We start from the raw sequence: 7,417 nt of genomic DNA, 5'->3' as shown, positions 1-7,417 counted from the left end.
TGCCATTGCCCAAAATTGCATGTAGTAGTCTGTCACGCAATAATGTGAAACCCCATGATTGCGTTCAGGCTGACTTCCCATTGCCCGAAATTGCGTGTGGTAGTCTATCACGCAATAATGTTAAACCCCAAGATTGCGTTCAGATTGCCATTGGTTTATACTTCCAATTTCCCTTGTCTGAGCACATAATTGTTCACAACTAAAGTGTGCTTTCCTCCTTGGTGAGAGCATGCATAATAAAAAGTAACTATGGGCTTGAACAGACAGAACAAAATAAAGCTGCTTCAGGTCACTTTGGAGGTATGCTGTTTAAATTATACATGTGTCTTAAGAGGCCAGAAGCTGTGCCAAAGCCATGCTCCAGTCCTAAGGACTGGAACACAGCTTTGGGGCAGCTTCTGACCTCTTAAGATGTGTGTGTCATTTAAACAGCATACCTCCAAAGTGACCCGAAGCAGCTTTATTTAGGCATGTCTGTTCAGGCCCCTTATTTCCTTCAAATTGCCTGTGTTAGCTTCATCTCTTGCTATTGTTAATTTATATGTAAGTTTTTTATTTAGTGCAGTGGACCACACTCTATCCAGCTAATGTTCCCAAAATCAGTTAAGCTATTTAACCCCTTATTTGTGGTGTTGTTGTGTGTCTTCAAGTCTTTTCCAACTCATGACAATCCTAAGGCGAACCTATCAAAGGGTTTTCTTGGCAAACATTCTTCAGGGCAGGTTTGCCTTTCTCTTCCTTTGAGGGTGAGGGAGTGTGACTTGCTCAAGGGCACTCACCTGCCCAAGGGCACTTAATTTGCCAAGGTCACTCAAAAACAAGAGTGATTGGACTCTTAAATTAGAAATGTTTATCAAATCTGACCAGAGCTGAAACTCCCATACAGCAGCAGACACCCCTTGAGTGACCTTGGACAAGTCACACTCTCTCAGCCTCAGAAGAAGGGAAAAGCAAACCCCCTCTAAACACATCTTGCCAGGCAAATTCTGTAATAGATCCGCCTTAGGGTTGCCATAAGCCGGAAATGACTTGAAGGCACACAGCAGCAACAATAAAATGTGATCAACCACTAAGTTCACAGCCAAAAATCATCTCATACAAAGGATTTGTCAATTCTCTCCAGACTGGAGCCACTGATGGTTACCAAGCAGCAGGCATGGTGGTGTTTGTACTGAACTGCATATTGAAGTTTCACAGTCTCTCTCTTCCAAATTGTACTTTGTTCTCTGCCAGAACTCTCATGCTAAGTAAGCATGTGGTATATGCTTGGTTTATGCATACAGGTTGATATTGAGCTCATCATTCATTCCCTGCTTACTATAGACAACTGGTTGGCTAACATGTGAGTAGAATGGGTCAAGACTTTGGTCTAATCTAGCACGGCTGGCCTTATGTTCTTACATTGTACACATATAAACACCTTCTTCATGCCTGTCAATATGCCTGCTGAACAGTTTCCTCCCTTGATACTAAACCCATCGATCCTCTGCCTAATGATAAAGAAATGACTGCCATGCACACAGTCTTCCTGTAATAAATGCCACAGTGCTGTGAGCCCTGGTTTTTAAAATATGCATGATAATTTCAATAAATTACAAAGGCCAAAGTTAATTACTGAGAAACAACAGAAAATTTCAAATTTGATTTTAAAAGTACCATCAATTGAGTGGAAGCCATTTTAGAGATTAATGAAGTCCCAAACCTTGCTTATACATGATTTACTTTACTTTACTCTCTCTCTCTCTCTCTCTCGTGTGTGTGTGTGTGTGTGTGTGTGTGTGTGTATTTAAAACAAATGAAAGACACCTGTACCTGTACTAGATAACAGATACCTGTAACTTCCTCAAAACTAGATCTGAAGGAATATGTTAATACTTAGTATTAAACTCCTGCCTTTACTGGATTTCGACCTTTAGAATTTAAACAGCTTCAGTTCTCTTGTTTTGGACATGTATTGATGTGACTTTTCTCCTTTCTTTGCAATCTGCATGCACACACCTTAGGTGAAGAATACATCTGCATTCTTAGTAGCAGTCACTTGAATTATTTAATCTTCTGGTCACATAATGTGATCTTTTCTTGTTTGCAAGAGACACTGAGACTTGAAGGGCTTGTCCAGCAATGCAAAAGCTTTTTGTAGGCCAACCCAGAACTATCAGAAACAGCAGCTAGGAAAAAAACTGAAAGCATCTGGCAAGATCAAAATACCAACTGGCATGTTGGATCAGATCATCTAGCAACACAGTATTGTTGCCAGGGGAGCAGAATTCCATTACCGTTTCTGTGTTCCCCGGCACCTTGGCTCTCAAAAGATTTAATTTTGCTTGAAAAAGGTAAGCTAAAATGACTCTGTAAATTCCCAACCTTCTTCTAGTTTCAGCCTAATCAAAGCTGCACCTTACATATAACCTCATTGAGAACTCTACCAAGTATAAAATGGTGTATGGTAAGCACTGTAAATTCCATTGCAGTTCCAGATTCCACACATTCCATTCCTTTGTTAGACAAGCACAAGAAAACTGCGTTCCTTTTGTATGTTTGGGGGTTACATTTCCAAGATCAACACCTTTCCTTGCAAAGTGTTTTGTCATCTACACCTCTAGTCTTCTGTCCATTCTTGTATCTGCACCACAGAGTTATATTAGTGTCATACACCTTTGGCTATCATAAAGAATTCTGGGATTTGTAGTTTAGTGAGGCACACAGATCTACAATACAGGGGTTCTCAAATTTTGGTCCTCCTAAGTGTTTTGGACTTTGACTCTCAGAAGCCCTAGCCAATATGGACAAAAGTCAGGGATTCTACAAGAAGAAGTCCAAAACTTCTGGAAGACCAGAGGCTGTGAAATGCTGCTCTACTATATTCCCCTGAATTACTAAGGTACCCTGAGAAAAGAAACTGAGAATTAAATCATGGTACTTGGAAATTGTAGTTTACAGGAGTACATTAGAATTCTCTAGCACAAAATTCTAGATATTGTACAAAATGACAAATTTCAGGAGCCCTTAGGGTGGAGACATGATAGTTAAAGTGGTATCACACTGATATAACTGTGTAGTGCAGATAACCTTTTCAATTATTGCTCCCCCCTCTCCATCTGGCACACTGGTCCCCAACTTCTTTGGTCTGCCACCTCCTTTTCCTCTTGAGTGATAACCCTAGTTCCCCCAATACCTATTTCTTGATATTAGGCAAATGTAAAACAACCAATCTGGGTCACTGCTCCTTTTGCACCCAGTCACCCTGGAGCAGCAACTGAGCAGCTGGCTGAACAGCGATCAAGAAGCCGCTAACCTCTGCTGTCCAGTGCGGGCAGCCTCTTGGCTGCTTGGTGGCTGCTCTCAAGGTGACCAGATACAAAGGGAGAAGCTTCTTTCTAGAGAGGAGGAACTCTCAATCCTTCTTCAATTGGGTGGAGAGGGTGCACCTGGTGTGTGTATAGGTGGTTTACAGAGGCCATATGCTTGGACTGGAGCTTGGCAAGGACAGGGAAAAGGAGATATTTTAACTACAGTAGCTGCTCCAAGGGGATGGACTCTTTTCAAGCAACAACCCTAGATACTCCTCCCTCTCCTTCCCCACAGATACATCTTCCCCACACAGCTTCAAGTGTCCCCACTCACCAACACAAACATTGTTTCTTCTACTACCACTTCTCTCAGCCTGTCCAATGAAGGAAAACAGGAGCAGCAGCACAGCTGCAACCTGCCAGCCAAATCTTAGCAAAGCTCACAAAACTTAGAATCATAGAATAATAGAGTTGGAAGAGACCGCAAGGGCCATCCAGCCCAACCCCCTGCCATGCAGGAAATCCAAATCAAAGTGTCCCCGGCTGATGGCCATCCAGCCTCTGTTTAAAGACCTCCAAGGAGGGAGATTCCATTACACTCCGAGGGAGTATGTTCCACTGTTGAACAGCCCTTACTGTCAGGAAGTTCCTCCTAATGTGGAGGTGGAATCTCTTTTCCTGCAGTTTGCATCCATTGCTCTGGGTCCTAGTCTCTGGAGCAGCAGAAAACAAGCGTGCTCCCTCCTCAATATGACATCCCTTCAAATATTTAAACAGAGCTATCACTTAAACTTAAGCAGGGTCCCAAATTTGAAAGCTCCTTTTTGCCACCACTTCTCTCCCATTGCCACATGCTCCACCTTCTTGCTCCAGTGAGTCAGTCTGTCCCAAAATGGCACTACTCCAAGCCAAAGAAAAGATGCCCTGTTCCCAAGAGTTTCCCACCACTACTAGCAAAAGATGCAACTAGAGAATGAGCTCACACGTGTAAGCAAAGATCAGGAGACACCACCACATGAAGCAATCAGTGAGGCTTCATGGTGGCTTTAGGGACCCTGAAAAGAAGTTTCATGCAACCTTCATCCCACCATGGTCCTAAAGGCTGCTGGTTCCCCTTGTCTTTCTTGTGCACCAGTACTTTGATTGAAGCCCCTTCCCCCCACCCTCCTATTCTGTGACCACCTTCTACTGCCCCCTTTCCCCTCACCATCCCCCTGGAACTTTCCACTGCCCCCAAGTGGGTCATACTGTCTACTTTGGGAATCACTAAATTAGAATCTGCCCATTGTTGGGAGTTTCCATCAGTCTTCCTTGCATTCTTTAATAACTTCTTCCTCTCCTGTTTTCAGACATAACAATAAGGAAGAAGATGGAAATGATAATTTTTATTCTCTTTTGCTCCTTCTCTTTCACTCCGTCTGCTTTCTCTTGCATCCCACTGATACTCTGCCTTTCCTTGACCTCCTCGGAAGCAGAAAACCACACTGTGCAGCCACACCAGTCACCCCATGACTCTTTCCTTTCATTTTCTCACTCTCTTTCTGGAAAGCCTTTCATAATTAAGTATGTAATTGCTATGTATATTCTTCTTAATAAAACTTCCTTTTTCTGAAAAGCTGTGATCTCATCTGCATTGCGTCCCTGTGGATATTTTACAAGGATGTGCCATTTCCCAGACTAACCTTACCCTAGTTCTGTTCTTTATGTTTTGCTTAAAAGGTGCCAGCTTGGACTAGCTTTAATGAACAAATAGTATGCTTGCAGAATAAAACCCAGGTCATATTGGAAAATAATTTTCCTCATACAGATTTGGGCTGAATTAATCCAATGTTGTGTTCCAGAAGTGCTTCTTTCATGAACATGGTCACTTGTTCATCTTCATGTGTCCAAACATGGATACTCTTTCATACTGAAAGACATGTATGCCAGACAAGTATAGTAACCATGTCCTATTTTCAACAATAACTAGCAGGAAACATCATCATTGGGAAAAATGAAGCTGTTGGCCTTTCTTTAAAATCTTGGCCTCATAATCACATATGTATAGACAGCTTGGCTATTGTCCTGAAACATTCTAAAATATCTTTCTGAAAAGAATGGAATAATAGTTATGGCCATCTGTCCTATTAATCTGCACACTATGCATGCCAATTTCTGTCTGGTTTTGCTCTCAGGATTTTTCAGTCCCTCTTCAGCATTTTAATTTAGCTTTAGTTTTGGTCTTTACCTTCTCTTACCTTTTCTAGATTAGCATATGGGCAAAACAGATTTTGGAAAAGTTACTTTTTGGACTACAGCTCCCAGAATCCACAAATCAATTGAGGATTTGGGTAGTTATAGCCTGAAAATGTAACTTTTCCATACTCTGGGCCTAACTATTATAATTTCTTTGTCCAAACTTCTAATTTCTAAACAAAATCCATAGTAAATTAACTTCATAATAATGTAATTAACAATGTCATCTGATGATTTTTAGAATCTTGCACAGCCAAGTCATTTTCTAGGGGCTCATCTGGAAAGGTGCCTATACCATTAAATTCTCTATGAAAGAATACAGAGACGATTCCATTCATCCTGTCCTTTAACCTTCGCTCTACTCTGTGTGTTGTGTCCAAGGATGAAGGAAACTTGGGTGTGTAGTGCTTCATTCCCTCAGTCAAGTGAAAAATTTAAAATGTCATGGGCACCTTCAGTGAATACCAGATAACCCTAAAACAGTAGCTCATCCCCCACTTAATTTTTTCACTGTGCACCACAGTACAGCAGTACAAAGTTGTGAATATTTTACTTCTGTTTATTATTGTTGATTATCATATTTTTTTTCCTAATTCCCATTGACTTCCATGCTGCCAGGCCATCTGGGTGTATGAACTTATAAGCTTGTGCCATGCATTTTTTAATCACTGTATTTCCACAATATCCCCTTTTGGCTCAAGCTGAAAGTTGCACATGTTTTGATGGAGGAGAGACAAGAGCATGGATATTTGCAAAGTCAGAGGAGGAATTAAATAGAAATGTATAAACAAATATTCATCACCTTGAAACACAAAGAACACACACACACACACCTGTGCCTGCAATTATCTGTACATTCTCTGGTTTATTTGCAGTAAGCTAGAATTTAACCTTGCCTGGGAGAAGTGATCTTCATCTACTGGCACTCAAGGTTAAGGAGAAAGATGGATTAAAACAGAAATTGGTATCTAAATTATGTGAAAAGAACAGAGCTTGGAAAAGTTTTGTTTTTGGACACAGACAGGGGTGGCAGATGGTTTCCATGACAGTGGGACACTGAATCCACTCAGAATATCAGTAAGAAGATAAAATGAGCTATCCATGGCGATGAATTTATTTTTGGCTGTTGGGGTCAGCACACTGGCTAGCTATTTTAAAACTCAGATGAAAAGACAGGCTGCACCTGCACTGCAGAATTAATACAGTTTGACAGCAGTTCAACTTCCATGGCTCAATGCTATAGAATTCTGGTGGTTTATAGTTTGATGGTGCGCCAGAGATCTCTGACAAGGTAGTCCAAATATCTCACAAAACTACAAATTCCAGAATTCCATAGCACTGAGCCATGGCAGTTAAAGCAGTGTCAAATTGCATTAATTCTACAGTATAGATGCACCCAAAGTGAATTCTCTACCCCTTTTAATGGGAGCCACTGGCTGTCACTTACTGTGGCTGATAGATTTTGCAATTTGTGGTGCAAAACCCAACTGTTTCAGGCTCAGAGCAAGACTTATTAAAGGATTCATCTTAGCAGGATAGAGGTGGAGGTAGACATTCAGCTTTGCCACCAGCCAGGAAAACATCTTGATTGGATATTGCAGAAATAATCCATTCCTTTTATTTGGCAATCAACTGACCCTGCAATGTCCCCCGACAGTGTTCCTTGTCCCTTAGAGAGATTAACTCCCCCAGTGATATAACTTCCTATGAGCCCTTGTAGCACACAGATCCATGTTTCCAACTGGGGAAACAATAAGGCAGGGGAGACTGACAGACATTTCCTTTACTAAAGCTTTGTCAAATGTTTTTCCCATACTCAGACACATAACATGATATGAGGAGCTGGTTGGATCCTCAGTGCATAGCGTGTGGGTAGATGAAGAAAAATAAGC

This window comes from Sceloporus occidentalis, unplaced genomic scaffold, assembly GCF_023333645.1.
Source record: "Sceloporus occidentalis isolate IW3139 unplaced genomic scaffold, rSceOcc1.0.p SCAF_3, whole genome shotgun sequence".
Lineage (NCBI taxonomy): Eukaryota > Metazoa > Chordata > Lepidosauria > Squamata > Phrynosomatidae > Sceloporus > Sceloporus occidentalis.
The sequence above is the reverse complement of the archived record's forward strand: the minus strand, read 5'-3'. Positions refer to the sequence as shown.